General features: G+C 41.4%; 1 protein-coding gene across 11 annotated transcripts in view; it reads left to right on the top strand.

Annotated features, from left to right (window-relative positions):
• The window catches only part of BMPR1B (bone morphogenetic protein receptor type 1B), a 473,407-nt gene that overhangs the window by 93,734 nt on the left and 362,917 nt on the right, over positions 1 to 16,756 (top strand). Inside the window, exon 1 of one of the 11 annotated variants that reach the window (XM_056567299.1) lies at positions 10,535 to 10,632. The exons of the other annotated variants lie outside the window; for them this stretch is intronic. The gene's annotated coding sequence lies outside the window, so the exon portion shown is untranslated. Of the gene's footprint in view, positions 1 to 10,534; positions 10,633 to 16,756 lie in introns of those variants that run through there. 11 annotated transcript variants of the gene reach the window in all.

The following is a 16,756-nucleotide window of genomic DNA, read 5'->3' as shown; positions in this document are numbered from 1 at the left end:
TAACTAACTAGAGGCAATCTATTGTCACATGCCAGACTGGCTTAAAGTTATGAGAAGCATTGATGGCAAAATCTGTTTTGTCTAATATAATGATAAGATTCCATAAAGCAAATATATTCCAATTTTTTTAAAATTATAATATTTGGGTGATTAAAGGGGTTGTCTAACAAAGTAAGCACCTTTACATAGGCTTTATGAGGGTATATGGGCATTCCTGCTGGGAAAATAAGTAGCAGCAGGTACATCTTAAATAGGCACTTTCAGATACAAAAACTTTTTATATGTTATACATTTTGGCACAACATCAACCTTTCTAATATACTTCATAAGAAATTTTTATTTCCTTTTTATAGTAATCATGGCTTATAAAATCCATGGCTTTGTCCAAGCTGAAGCACAGGCATAAACAAAGTCCAGTAAGTGAAGGTGGGCTAGCACTTCTCTGTCTGATAGTACTCATCTGTGCTTTCTCCTGTCTGATAGTACTCCTCTGTGCTCTCTCCTGTCTGATAGGACTCCTTTGTGCTCTCTCTTGTCTGATAGGACTCCTCTGTGCTCTCTCCTGTCTGATGGTACTCCTCTGTGCTCCCTCCTGTCTGATAGCACTCCTCTGTGCTCTCTCTTGTCTGATAGCACTCCTCTGTGTGCTCTCTCCTGTCTGATAGCACTCCTCTGTGCTCTCTCCTGTCTGATGGCACTCCTCTGTGCTTTCTCCCGTCTGATAGCACTCCTCTGTGCTCTCTCTTGTCTGATAGTACTCCTATGTGCTCTATCCTGTCTGATAGTACTCCCCTGCGCTCTCTCTTGTATGATAGTACTCCTCTGTGCTCTCTCCTGTCTGATAGGACTCCTCTGTGCTTTCTCCTGTCTGATAGGACTCCTCTGTGCTGTCTCCTGTCTGATAGGACTCCTCTGTGCTTTCTCCTGTCTAATAGTACTCCTTTGTGCTCTCTCCTGTCTGATAGCACTCCTCTGTACTCTCTCCTGTCTGATGGGACTCCTCTGTGCTCTCTCCTGTCTGATATAACTACTCTGTGTCCTCTCCTGTCTGATAGTACTCCTTTGCACGCTCTCCTGTCTGATAGGACTCCTCTGTGCTCTCTCCTGTCTGATAGGACTCCTCTGTGCTCTCTCCTGTCTGACAGCACTACTCTGTGCTCTCTCCTGTCTGATAGTACTCCTCTGTATTCTCTCCTGTCTGATAGCACTCCTCTGTGCTCTCTCCTGACTGATAGCACTCCTCTGTGCTCTCTCTCTCTGATAGTACTCCTCTGTGCTCTCTCCTGTCTAATAGCACTCCTCTGTGCTGTCTCCTGTCTGATAGTACTCCTCTGTGTTCTCTCCTGTCTGATAAGACTCCTCTGTGCTCTCTCCTGTCTGGTAGCGCTCCTCTATGGTCGCTCCTGTCTGATAGGAATCCACTGCACTCTTTCGGGTCTGATAGGAATCCACTGCACTCTCTCCTGTCTGATAGGACTCATCTGTGCTCTCTCCTGTCTGATAGGACTCCTCTGTGCTCTCTCCTGGCCATAGCAGACAGAGGAATGGTAGCCCACCCTCACTTACCAGACTTTGTCCATGCCTGTGCTTCAGCTTGGACAAAGACATGATTTTTTAAACCATGATTTCTATAAAAAGGAAATAAGCTTTTCTCATGAAGTGTGTATATATATATATATATATATATATATATATATACATAAAGATTAATGTTTTGCCAAGATGTACAACATATACAATGTTTTTGAATCTGACAGGTTTTAAGGGACTGTCTGACTGTCTTAAACTGGTAGGGACCATGTGGCCATCATTCCAGCTGATTAGGAAACAGCAGTTACCCCACGATGGTCTCTGGCAGTCCATCCCCAACTTCTGTGCTTGTCTGTGCACAACACACAACAGTGTTATTATTAATTTAATAGATTAAATAGGATGTTCTAAGAACCATTTAATACTATTATGCCCTGATACATAAAGACATATCATTTAAAGATGGTTTACTTTCTTTTTCAAGAGAGTTAAGAGAAGGAAAACAGGCATGCACATTACATTATTTATGCTTTTATAATAATATGATTGTGAATGTTTAATATTATACATACAGTCATGGCCGTAAATGTTGGCACCCCTGAAATTTTTCAAGAAAATGAAGTATTTCTCACAGAAAGGATTTCACTAACACATGTTTTGCTATACACATGTTTATTCCCTTTGTGTGCATTGGAAGTAAACCAAAAAAGGGAGGAAAAAAAGCAAATTGGACATAATGTCACCCCAAACTCCAAAAATGGGCTGGATGAAATTATTGGCACCCTTTCAAAATTGTGGAAAAATAAGATTGTTTCAAGAATGTGATGCTCCTTTAAACTCATCTGGGGCAAGTAACAGGTGTGGGCAATATAAAAATCACACCTGACAGCAGATAAGAAGGAGAGAAGTTCACTTAGTCTTTGCATTGTGTGTCTGTGTGTGCTACACTAAGCATGGACAACATGAAGAGGAGAAGAGAACTGTCTGAGAACTTGAGAACCAAAATTGTGGAAAAATATCAACAATCTCAAGGTTACAAGTCCATCTCCAGAGATCTAGATTTGCCTTTGTCCACAGTGCCCAACATTATCAAGAGGTTTGCAACCCATGGCACTGTAGCTTATCTCCCTGGGCTTGGGTGGAAGAGAAAAATTGATGAAACTTGTCAACGCAGGATAGTCCGGATGGTGGATAATCAGTCCCAAACAAGTTCCAAAGATATTCAAGCTGTCCTGCAGACTCAGGGAGCATCAGTGTCAGCGCAAATTATCCATCAACTTTTAAATGAAATGAAACACTATGGCAGGAGACCCAGGAGGACCCCACTGCTGACACAGAGACATAAAAAAGCAAGACTACATTTTGCCAAAATGAACTTGAGTAAGCCAAAATCCTTCTGGGAAAATGTCTTGTTGACAGATGAGACCAAGATAGAGCTTTTTGTTAAAGCACATCATTCTACTGTTTACCGAAAACGGAATGAGGCCTACAAAGAAAAGAACACAGTACCTACAGGGAAATATGGTGGATGTTCAATGATGTTTTGGGGTTGTTTTGCTGCCTCTGGCTCTGGGTGCCTTGAATGTGTGCAAGGCATCATGAAATCTGAGGATTACCAACGGATTTTGGGTCACACTGTACCACCCAGTGTCAGAAAGCAGGGTTTGCAGCCGAGATCATGGGTCTTCCAGCAGGACAATGACCCCAAACATACATCTAAAATCACCCAGAAATGGATGGCATCAAAGTGCTGGAGAGTTCTGAAGTTGCAGCAATGAGTCCAGATCTAAATCCCATTGAACACCTGTGGAGAGATCTTAAAATTGCTGTTGGGAAAAGGCGCCTTCCAATCAGAGAGACCTGGAGCAGTTGGCAAAGGAAGAGTGGTCCAACATTCCAGCTGAGAGATGTAAGAAGCTTATTGATGGTTTTAGGAAGCGACTGATTTCAGTAATTTTTTCCAAAGGGTGTGCAACCAAATTCTAAGTTAAAGGGGGCACTCCCGTGGTAAAACTTTTTTTTTTTTTGTTAACCCCTTAAGGACCAAGGACGTACCGGTACGTCCTTGGTCCTGCTCTCCTGATATAACGCGGGGTTACACAGTAACCCCGCGTCATATCAGGGCGGGCCCGGCGTCATAGTGAAGCCGGGACCCGCCTCTAATAGCGCGCAGCGCCGATCGCTGCGCCGCGCGCTATTAACCCTTTAGCCGCGCGCTCAGAGCTGAGCCGCGCGGCTAAAAGCGAAACCGAAAGTGGCCGGCTAGCTCAGTCGGGCTGTTCGGGATAGCCGCGGCTAATCGCGGCATCCCGAACAGCTGACAGGACAGCGGGAGGGCCACTACATGCCTCCTCGCTGTCCAATCACCGAATGACTGCTCAGTGCCTGAGATCCAGGCATGAGCAGTCATGCGGCAGAATCGTTGATCACTGGTTTCTTATGAGAAACCAGTGATCAATGATGAAGTTCAGTGTGTGCAGTGTTATAGGTCCCTATGGGACCTATAACACTGCAAAAAAAAAGTGAAAAAAAAAGTGAATAAAGATCATTTAACTCCTCCCCTATTAAAAGTTTGAATCACCCCCCTTTTCCAATAAAAAAAAACACAGTGTAAATAAAAATAAACATATATGGAATCACTGTGTGCGGAAATGTCGGAATTATAAAAATATATCATTAATTAAACCGCTCGGTCAATGGCGTGCGCGCAAAAAAATTCCAAAGTCACTTTTTATATCATTTAAAAATGAATAAAAAGCGATCAATAAGTCCTATCAATGCAAAAATGGTACCGTTAAAAACTTCAGATCACGGCGCAAAAAATGAGCCCTCATACCGCCCCATACACGGAAAAATAAAAAAGTTATAGGGGTCAGAAGATGACAATTTTAACCCCTTAAGGACGCAGCACGTAAATGTACGTCCTGGTGAGGTGGTACTTAACGCACCAGGACGTACATTTATGTCCTGTGCATAACCGCGGGCATCGGAGCGATGCCCGTGTCATGCGCGGCTGATCCCGGCTGCTGATCGCAGCCAGGGACCCGCCGGCAATGGCCGACGCCCGCGATCTCGCGGGCGTCCGCCATTAACCCCTCAGGTGCCGGGATCAATACAGATCCCGGCATCTGCGGCAGTGCGCGATTTGAATGAATGATCGGATCGCCCGCAGCGCTGCTGCGAGGATCCGATCATTCATAACGCCGCACGGAGGTCCCCTCTCATTCCTCCGTCCGGCTCCCGGCGTCTCCTGCTCTGGTCTGTGATCGAGCAGACCAGAGCAGAAGATCACCGAAAACACTGATCTGTTCTATGTCCTATACATAGAACAGATCAGTATTAGCAATCATGGTATTGCTATGAATAGTCCCCTATGGGGACTATTCAAGTGTAAAAAAAAAATCCCCTCCCCCAATAAAAAAGTAAAACGTCCGTTTTTTCCTATTTTACCCCCAAAAAGCGTAAAAAAATTTTTTTTAGAGACATATTTGGTATCGCCGCATGCGTAAATGTCCGAGCTATTAAAATAAAATGTTAATGATCCCGTACGGTGAACGGCGTGAACGAAAAAAAAAAAAGTCCAAAATTCCTACTTTTTTAATACATTTTATTAAAAAAAATTATAAAAAATGTATTAAAAGTTTTTTATATGCAAATGTGGTATCAAAAAAAAATACAGATCATGGCTCAAAAAATTAGCCCCCATACCGCCGCTTATACGGAAAAATAAAAAAGTTAGAGGTCATCAAAATAAAGAAATTATAAACGTACTAATTTGGTTAAAAAGTTTGTGATTTTTTTTAAGCGCAACAATAATATAAAAGAATGTAATAATGGGTATCATTTTAATCGTATTGACCCTCAGAATAAAGAACACACTTCATTTTTACCATAAATTGTACGGCGTGAAAACGAAACCTTCCAAAATTAGCAAAATTGCGCTTTTTGTTTTAATTTCCCCACAAAAATAGTGTTTTTTGGTTGCGCCATACATTTTATGATATAATGAGTGATGTCATTACAAAGGACAACTGGTCGCGCAAAAAACAAGCCCTCATACTAGTCTGTGGATGAAAATATAAAAGAGTTATGATTTTTAGAAGGCGAGGAGGAAAAAATGAAAATGTAAAAATTAAATTGTCTGAGTCCTTAAGGCCAAAATGGGCTGAGTCCTTAAGGGGTTAAACGTATTAATTTTTCTGCATGTAGTTATGATTTTTTCCAGAAGTCCGACAAAATCAAACCTATATAAGTAGGGTATCATTTTAATCGTATGGACCTACAGAAGAAAGATAAGGTGCCATTTTTACCGAAAAATGTACTACGTAGAAACGGAAGCCCCCAAATTTACAAAACAGCGTTTTTTTCAATTTTGTCGCACAATGATTTTTTATTCCGTTTCACTGTAGATTTTTGGGTAAAATGACTGACGTCATTACAAAGTAGAATTGGTGGCGCAAAAAATAAGCCATCATATGGATTTTTAGGTGCAAAATTGAAAGAGTTATGATTTTTTAAAGGCAAGGAGCAAAAAACGAAAATGCAAAAACGGAAAACCCCCGGTCCTTAAGGGGTTAAATCAACTGGTGCCAGAAAGTTAAACAGATTTGTAAAAGACTTCTACTAAAAAATCTTAATCCTTCCAGTACTTATTAGCTGCTGAATACTACAGAGGAAATGGTTTTCTCTTTGGAACACAGAGCTCTCTGCTGACATCATGACCACAGTACTCTCTGCTGACATCTCTGTCCATTTTAAGAACTGTCCAGAGTAGGAGAAAATCCCTATAGCAAACATATGCTGCTCTGGACAGTTCCTAAAATGGACAGAGATGTCTACAGAGCGCACTGTGGTCATTATGTCAGCAGAGAGCTCTGTGTTCCAAAAAGAAAACAATTTCCTCTGTAGTATGCAGACCCTAAAAAGTACTTGAAATATTAGGATTTTTTAATAGAAGTAATTTACAAATCTGTTTAACTTTCTGGCACCAGTTGATTAAAAAAAAAAAAATAAAGTTTTCCATGGGAGCACCCCTTTAAGGGTGCTATTAATTTTGTTCAGCCAAATTTTGGAGTTTGGTGTGATAATTTGCTTTTTTTCCTCCCTCTTTTGGTTTAGTTCCAATACACCCAAAGGGAATAAACATGTGTTTAGCAAAACATGTGTTACTACAATCCTTTTCTGTGAGAAATTCTAAATTTTCTTGGAAAATTTCAGGGGTGCCAACAATTACGGCCATGACTGTACCTACATTTCTATTCATAATACATGCACTCATTGGTGTCTTATGTTTCATGCATGTATAGGAAACCACAACCAAAAGCTTGAACACATACGTGATAAAATGTGTAATTATTGTAACTTACAGGTTGTTTTTTTATGTTACAAAGTGGAAAATTCTCCAGGTGTTGGTTTGCATGCGAAGATGTAAGTGTTTGAAAGTAGTTTGTCCATTTTAAAAACTACTCCTAAATAATTTTTCTAATATCTGGTAGCAAACTTATTTTGACCGTATTAGTGTTGGTTCACACATTGTAAAATGAAGACAAAAAAACAATAGTAAATTATTTCGAAAGTATGGATGTATTTTTAATCTAATAATGACCACGCCGGCATCGTCATCACACAGGTTCCTTACCAGCACACTTTTACAGGTGCCAACTCCTAAAAGTCTACTGCCAGATTGGACCTGAGGAAGGCACCCTTGAGTGCCGAAACGTGTTGTCCTTATTGCCTAATAAAATATTTATTGTCTTGTGCTGGCCTGCTTCCGTTTTATTTTCAACTACCCTGAGAAGCGCCTCCTAAACCGCCTTTTCTCATTTATTCCCGCATAATCTAATAATGTGCTATATTAAAGTCAGTGGAATCATGTCCATCAGCACACAAATTTGGGGAAATTTATCAAAACCTGTGTAAAGGAAAAGTTGACCATTTGCCTATAGCAACCGATCAGATTGCTTCTTTCATTTTTAAAAGGGCCTCTGAAAAATGAAAGAAGCTATTTGAGTGGTTGCTTTGGGCAACTTGTCAACTTTTCCTCTGAATACGTTTTCATAAATCTCCCCCAAAATTTTTAAAACTGCAGTAATTCCAATACTGTAATTATGACAGTTTTTTTTTTAAACACTGTGGGGGAGATTTATCAAAACCTGTGCAGAGGAAAAGTTGCTGACACAGAAGGAGCTGCGAGTCGCATGTGGAAGCACAGGTCCCCAGACATCGCGGCCGCACCCCCCTGCTCCCTGAGCTAGGCTGAGAGGGGTTGCGATGTCTGGAGTACACTGCGTATGTGCAACTCACAGCTCCCTCTGTGTCTGCTTCTAGCAGGTGATTGCTGCTGTGAGCAGGACATACGGGCACAGCTGTAGGCACACTCTAGGCATGGCAGTAGTGTATCCGCAGCGTCAAATATGCTGTGGATGTACTACGTGGGACCCTACCCTAAAAGTGTATGGAAAAAAGTGGAGAAATTACACACAGCGTTTACAAATATCACCATAATTTCATTGTTGGAATTATGACCAGTTGCCCATAGCAACCAATTAAATTGCTTATTTCATTTGGGCAAGTGGTTAACTTTTCCTCTGCACATGTTTTGATAATTTTTCCCATGTGTGTGTGCTGACAGCTACTTTTACACAGACTTTCTTTGTGTACATTATTAAATAAAAAATATTAACATATTGGCCCTTATTTACTAAGAGTGTTGTGTAGGTTTCTTTGTAGGTTTTAATTCCCTACAATATATTTTCCACGGTATTTACTAAGGTTTCCCTACATTTTCCACTTTCCCTACATTTAGCTTTTTTTTTTTACACATGCTCTGATCTGTCTGGTTTTCCTCAACTCAAATCCAACACATTTTATGTGGAAACTTTAGTAAATATGTTGGGTTTTTGTGAAAATGTTGGGAACACGCCCCTTTTCGGTAACCATGCCCTCTTTTCCTGAATGCCACACCCCTTTTCGGGTTTTCTTAGCAAAATGGAGAGCTAGTTGGGGTTTTTTCAATTCTGGCGCAAATCCTGGCGCAAAATCTGGCGCAGACAGAATTTCTGGCGCAATGCGACAGAATCTAGCGCACAACCCAACAAAACATGTTGGGTTTGCAATAGTAAATGAGGGCCATTGTATTCCTATGTTGGTGGAGCTATAATTTTTACTAGCTATTAGGGAATGTTTTTCACATATTTTCTAATACATTTTTATAGCAGATGAGCTCCATTGCCATTACTGGTCTTACTAGATATTCAACAGTTGCCGGACTGCACATTTGTCGTAGTTGCATGTCCACTGAGGCTTGTACGTGGTCAACTGATCAATCACCATCAACAGGGTCCGTTATTGGAATACAACAAATATACAGGAATATTGCACAATTTATGGTCATCCCAGGGCTACTCTGCAACTTTTTGTAGCTCTAGTAATTGATCTTAGTCCACACGATTGCGTAGAGCTCAGTGCATACTTTGGACTCACTGCAGCTTTAGTTTAATAGCTAAAAGCAATTAAGGAGTCACAGTGTAGCCCTATCCTAAAGCCGAAAGCAAAGTATTGACGTGTCACTGAATATGGATATCATAGGCTATGAAGCAGAATAAGTCCCTGGGGCCTGTAGAGCTGCACTTCAGACCCATTCTTGTGTAGTCAGAATTTACTTATGAACACAATGTACCACAATATGACAACATTTTGGTTAAACCACACAGGAAAATACCTATGCAGTGCATTACAAAGCTGATAAAAATTCAGAATGAAGACAGAAGGTCTCTGATTCATCTTAAACCGCACCTTGGTCCATCCAAATTAGACATACATCTGCCTACATTTTGACCACTTTGTTAGACTCTATATGACATCCGGGAACCTGGACTCTACTTACAAAATCAAGTCTGGCACATATGTATGAATCAGAAAGAGCTAAACGCTGCACAAATCTGTCTTCATTACATGGGAACAAAAATTATTACTTTGATATATTACTATATTCTCTAACAAAATACATAATAGATGAGGTTTAGTGACTCCATATGCCTCTCTATGTGTGCAGGGAATTGAGGTGATGCTTGCTTTTTATAGGCAGGAAACAAATTGACATCCTTATGTCTTTATTACATATAAATATCCTTTTTGGTATGTTTTCCAAGAAGGAATGGAAATTTTCATGCACATTGTATAAAATGATTTAGGGTGTAATGCCTTAATTTTCTACAGGGTGAAAATCTCAATAACATCTGACCAAAAACTAGGCTGCAACTCTATGATAGTAGTCACACGTAAAGGGGGACATATAACTATAAAGAGCTATCTGAGGATGGGTTCACACTGCATAATCTGTAAAAATGTGCCTACACAATAAAATACTGGAATGTTTGTGCACAAAGTACAATACACACTGAAAATGTTATATTGTGTGAACGCAGCCACTGCAGTTTTTGAGCCAAAGTCAGAAGTTTAATTAAGAGGAATGGGAAATATGAAAGAAGGACTTTTCCTTCTCACTGGATCCACTTCTGACTTTGGCTCAAAAACTGCAGTGGCCGTTTTCTTAAAAATGCCCTCAAAAAAGCTGTGTGGAAACCTTGCCTAATGCTTTTCCTCCCTGCTGGATCCACTTCTGGCTTTGGATGAAAAACTGCAGTATTCCAAAAAACTACCATATGGAAACACAGCCCAGAGGTTTCACACACAGCTTTTTGTGACAGTCAATAGCTTGAAATGGATTCAACAGTACAGTGATCCTCCGACCTATGATGGCCCCGACATACATAAACGGCTATCCGGCAGCGCAGACTGCTTCAGCTGCCACCGGATAGCCGTTTACGGTGCCCCGTGTGGTCCGCTGACGATCACTTACCTGTCCTCGGGGCTCTGGCGCGTCCTCTTCTGGATCCCCTGCATCGTCGGCGCTCTCCATCGTCATCATCATGTTGCTGCGCACGCCATCCCGTCATCCAATAGGAGCGCCGTGCGTAGCAAAGAGTGAGCATGCCGGGGAAGCAGAGGCCTTGCCGGACCCCGGGGACGCTGCGACAGTAATGGAGGGCGACATCCAGGGCAGCAGTGACGAGCGGTGATGGTCCGGAGCGGCGGGGACACGTGAGTATAACCTCCAATACCAGTGGTCTTCAACCTGCGGACCTCCAGATGTTGCAAATCTACCACTCCCAGCATGTCCGGACAGCCAACGGCTGTCCGGGCATGCTGGGTGTTGTAGTTTTGCAACATCTTGAGGTCCACAGGTTGTAGACCACTGTCCTATACTTTACATTGCACGGATCCCTCAACATACCATGGTTTCAACAAACGATGGTCCATTTGGAACGGATTACCATCGTATGTTGAGGGAACACTGTAATAGGAAGGGCTTACATTATACTTCTTCTTGTTGGATGCACTTCCTGGTTTAGTTCATAAAACTGAATATAAACTGCCACAAAATGCTGTGTGTGAAACCCCCATAGTACGGTTAACTTAATAGGGAGAAGTCAAAGCACAGTTGCTAACAGCAGCTTATCTACTGGCATTTTGCTTGGTCGTTTTGGTGCCCATTCCTAGTTTTGTCAGAGGACAGGATAGCTGCCCACAAACACAGTAGGCTAACAATGGGATGTGTTGAAGGGGTATTTCGGCTTTATACATCTTATCCCCTATCCAAAGCATAGGGGATAAGATGTATGATCACAGGGGTCCCTCCGATCTCAGTGCAGCCCCCAGCATTCTGTGCCGGGTCCTGTCTCTGAGACGAGGACATGATGTCACGACCATGCCCCCTAGTAACATCACGCCATTCCCCCTCCATTCATGTCTTTGAAAGGGGGCATGACGGGGATAGGATGTATAAAGCCGGAATGCCCCTTTAACTCATTGAGAAGGCTTACAAGTCTCCAGCAGCCTGTTTGCACAATTTGCATGATTCCTATTGACTTTTATAGGAATTGGAACAGTAGCATAGTACTGCAATCTACACTGTTTACATCACATTGGAACACAAATGTTTCAGCACAGAGAACTGTAACATGGCCCTATTTACTTGCAGTGTACCAGAAAGACAGCAGATGTGCTAAGCAGTAACTGCATCCCTTTATGAAGAAGAAATATCCCTTAACCCACAAGATATATATATATATATATATATATATATATATATATATATATGGACTAGAGATGAGCGAACTTACAGTAAATTCGATTCGTCACAAACTTCTCGGCTCGGCGGTTGCTGACTTTTCCTGCATAAATCAGTTCAGCTTTCCGGTGCTCCGGTGGGCTGGAAAAGGTGGATACAGTCCTAGGAAAGAGTCTCCTAGGACTGTATCCACCTTTTCCAGCCCACGGGAGCACCGAAAAGCTGAACTAATTTATGCAGGAAAAGTCATCAACTGCTGAGCCGAGTGACTAATCGAATTTACTGTAAGTTCGCTCATCTCTAATAAGGACAATCTCTGTACTTTAACCTTTGTTTAGCCTTCCTCATAACCATATACTGTAAAAAGATAATTTCAGAACATTTTGCTGGCTTTCCCTCCCATGGCTCAGTCTTATGAGAAATGTCAGAGAATGTCCTGTTGTCTTAAAGAAAAGTAACTTTTCGTTCATAGTGCATTCTACATTTGTCCTCTTAAGCATTACCATTTAGATATGCCACTACATTGCCAAACTTATCATTTCCAATAAAAAATTAAAAAGAAAATATTTTGTAAAGTATAAGACTGAATATTCTTAAAACTGAATATTCTTAAGACAATCTGGTGCTTGTGTTCAAGAAAATCTGTATGGTACATATAACTTTACAAAGGAGCCATTAAATTGTGCCTAGAAGGAGCTGCAGTGCCTATTTACATTCATGCTTGGGGTAGAATCATAAGCCTCTTTGCATGTCAGAAATAAGAGCTGTGAAAAGAGTCTCAGAAATGTGACTGGTAACCCCATAAATCACTGTAACCCCACACCTGTGAGAAAATTACAGATATCAACATTACCGCTGCTATAAAACCATTCAGTGCTAAGAACACTCTTGGTTTCATTTTTTTTTTTTTTTTTTAGAGGGGATGGGGGACGTAAAAAAGCTACAATTCATATTTTTATCTGGTTGCATAAAATGTGCAATAACATAGTTTTATATAAAGCACCTGCAGTGTTATCCACAATAGATAGCTGTACAAATTCTGTTAGTTTTCAATAATGTTTTACGTTCTAAGACAGTTATGAACTGCAATAGAAATCAATTTCACAGTCGTGACTTCACCATCTTGCCAATCTTGCTGAGTAGTCGTGGCATCCCAATTGGCTAAGTGTAAAATGTGACATTGTTTTGCATCATATGAATGAAGAGATTTTACAACTTTCCACACAGTAAAAGTGGCATTTAGGAAATGTAAATGTACATCGAGCTCTTTGTGTAGCAGGGTCATAGTATGCTTGGCAGACAAAACAGTTTTCACTATGTACAAGTTTTATTAACATGGTCATACCCAAGACACCTTGCTATGTATATTACTCTATAGTATACCTAAATGAATGTTTGTTGTAGTGGATAGAAAAATAATCAGTAATGTTCTGTGAGTAGTGCCTATTACATACCCACTCATACAAACTGGAGTCTGTTATCATCACTCAAACCAAGCAAATACTCCTAAGTGTCTCAGGGCAAAACAATGAAAATTACAATTTTAGGGACACGTCCCCAAGGACTGCCCTAAACTAGAGACTGCTTAACTAAATTATTAAAACTTAACTTTTATTACAACCACTTAATTATAAATTGTGCTTTTGGTACCATAGTGAAAAAATGTTAAAAAGTCCGGTCATCCACTGTGTGACTACAAAATAGGTCAAAATTGCCCATGTGTCTTGTGATCAGTGTCACAGTGGGAAGGTCTAGTTAAGCCAGACAGTGTCGCCACCGCTGACTAGAGAAACCCCCACCCTGTTCAAATCTTGCTATTGTGTCACTAGGATGCCGATTTATAAAAACATTATAGCCCCTCTTGCTGACGTTTCGCCAGTGTACCCTGGCTTTTTCAAAGAAGTGAGGTCCTCACTTCTTTGAAAAAGCCAGGGTACACTGGCGAAACGTCAGCAAGAGGGGCTATAATGTTTTTATAAATCGGCATCCTATTGACACAATAGCAAGATTTGAACAGGGTGGGGGTTTCTCTAGTCAGCGGTGGCGACACTGTCTGGCTTAACTAGACCTTCCCACTGTGACACTGATCACAAGACACATGGGCAATTTTGACCTATTTTGTAGTCACACAGTGGATGACCGGACTTTTTAACATTTTTTCACTATGGTACCAAAAGCACAATTTATAATTAAGTGGTTGTAATAAAAGTTAAGTTTTAATAATTTAGTTAAGCAGTCTCTAGTTTAGGGCAGTCCTTGGGGACGTGTCCCTAAAATTGTTATCATCACTCGTCTCTTTCTTCTTGACGTGCTAAGAAGTCTACAGTAGCAGTTCACCTATTGACAGCTAGTTATGAAACATGTTTGGTCCCTAACCAAGTGACAGTTGTTAGGGATTGTTGTTGAGAACTTACTTTAAAAGCAATATCCAATATGGCTACTCTTCTTGTTTTCGTGTTGTCACTTTAAAAAACAGGAGGTATATGGAGGCAGACTTCAGACAGAGGTGCCGGCTTTCAATGGCGCAGGTCACAGAAGAAGCATGGATAGGTAAAAGCAAGGGTAGTTTATTCTCCCAGCATGCAACGCATTTCACTGCAACAGCAGCTTCATCAGGCATCAAAGATGCCTGATGAAGCTGCTGTTGCAGTGAAACGCGTTGCATGCTGGGAGAATAAACTACCCTTGCTTTTACCTATCCATGCTTCTTCTGTGACCTGCGCCATTGAAAGCCGGCACCTCTGTCTGAAGTCTGCCTCCATATACCTCCTGCTCAGCCGGCTGGCTGCGGACACTACTTGCGCTCACCATTGTTGTGTATGTGGGTACACAACACTTCCAGGTGAGCCTCCTCTTTCAGCGCATAATTTGCCTGACAAGTTACTCTTTTATCACACCATGGAGCGCTTTGTTTTTTGTCGTTTTTAACTTTAAAAAACAAACAAACAAAAAACACTAGAAAGCGTGTGAAATATGAATATTGTTATTTTTTTCTACTTAAAAAAAAATAACACATTAGTATGTTTGAAATATACATTGCGCCTCCACCCAACTTCATGAAATGTGGGGAAAGTGTTAGGCTATGTTCACACTGAGGAATTCAAGAGGAATTCACAAGGAATCGTTTTGGTCAGGAAATTGTTGCCTTCGTCATCAAGCGTAATTCGAGCGGAATTCAAGCGTAATTTTCATGCAGAAATGAAGAGGAATGGAGGAGGAGGCTATTTAATCTACTTTTCTGAATTCCACTCAAATTCCGCTTGAAAACGATGTCGGGCAGAATTTTTTTTTTACCATTGACTTCTATTGGATTCTGTTTGCAGATTCCGCTAGAAGAATGAACATGTTCTTTCTTCAAGCGGAAAGGAATTCAGCGTCGGAATTCTGAACAGAATTTCCGCAGTGTAAACATGCCAGCAGAAATAACATTAAAGTCAATGGGCAGAGGAGATGGGCATTAATATGGAGCGGAGAATTCAAGAGGAATTACTCAAGTAAATTCCTCTTGAATTACTCTGTGTGAACGGGGCCTTATAAGTTATTATTATTAAAAGTCATTGTCATCATTTGAGTGAATAATGATGTGTCGTATGTAAATGGCTATAGAGAAAGCTCAGCTAGGATAACACATTATTAGACTTGTTATTCACTATGGGATTCAGCTGCCTTTTTTGTCTGTCTCTGGCCAAATCTGTGTTAGAATCTTAGTGATATGGGGGGGGGGGGAGAGGATTTATCAAAGTTGTCTATTTTTTCGGATCAATATAGACCAACCTACAGAGCATTAGGCCGGTCTGTTGTGTGCCTCATTTATCAAAAGTCACACAGCTCTTGATGAATTCAGCTCATGGACTTCGAGTTTAGACTGTATTTAAAGGGGTATTCCGCCCCTAGACATCCTTTGGATAGGGGATAAGATGTCAGATCGCCGCGGTCCCGCTCTGTGCGTAATGACGGGCGATACGGGGGACGGAGCAGCGTGACGTCATGGCGCCGCCCCTCGTGACATCACGGCCCGTCCCCTTAATGCAAGTCTATGGGAGGGGGCGTGACGACCGCCACGCCCCCTCCCATAGACTTGTATTGAAAGGGGCAGGCCGTGACATCACGAGGGGCGGAGCCATGACGTAACGATGCTCCGGCCCCTGTACCGCCCATCATTACGTGCAGAGCGATCTCGCTCTGCGCAGTAATGATAGCACAGTGCCGCAGCGGGGATCCCAGGGGTCCCCAGCAGCGGGACGGCGGCGATCTGACATCTTATCCCCTATCCTTTGGATAGGGGATAAGATGTCTAGGGGCGGAATACCCCTATAAACCTGCTCCAGCATGGTCTGACATTTCAGTGTACTTTCGCCCGATGCAAATTTTCGCCGAAAAGTCACTTTTGATGAATTCATGAAAATGCGGTGTCCCGATCAGCTGGGACACGAGCGGAGGTCCTCTTACCTGCCTCCAGTGTGTCCCCTCGGCGATTGATTGCTCCAAGCCTGAGATTCAGGCTTGAGCAATCGACCGCCGATAACGCTGATCATTGCAAAGCTATGGCTTTGCAGTGAACAGTGCTGGCAATCAGTGTGTGCAGTGTTATAGGTCCCTATGGGAGCTATAACACTGCAAAAAAAAGTGTAAAAAAAGTTAATAAATATCATTTAACCCTTTCCAATAAATATAAACATATGTGGTATCGCAGCGTGCGTAAATGTCTGAACTATAAAAATATATAATTAATTAAACCGCCCGGTAAATGGCGTATGCGCAAAAAATTCCAAAGTCCAAAATAAGGTATTTTTGGACGCTTTTTATATCATGAAAAAATTAATAAAAAGCGATCAAAAAGTCCCATCAATACAAAAATGGTACCGATAAAAACTTCAGATCACGGCGCAAAGAATGAGCCCTCATACCACCCCATATGCGGAAAAATAAAAAAGTTATAAGGGTCAGAAGATGACAATTTTAAATGTATAAATTTTTCTGCATGTAGTTATGATTTTTTCCAGAAGTACGACAATATCCAACTTATATAAGTAGGGTATCATTTTAACAGTATGGACCTACAGAATGAATATAAGGTGTCATTTTTACTGAAAA

This window comes from Hyla sarda, chromosome 1 (genome assembly GCF_029499605.1).
Source record: "Hyla sarda isolate aHylSar1 chromosome 1, aHylSar1.hap1, whole genome shotgun sequence".
Classification (NCBI taxonomy): Eukaryota; Metazoa; Chordata; class Amphibia; order Anura; family Hylidae; genus Hyla; species Hyla sarda.
This window is presented reverse-complemented; position numbering and strand designations above follow the sequence as displayed.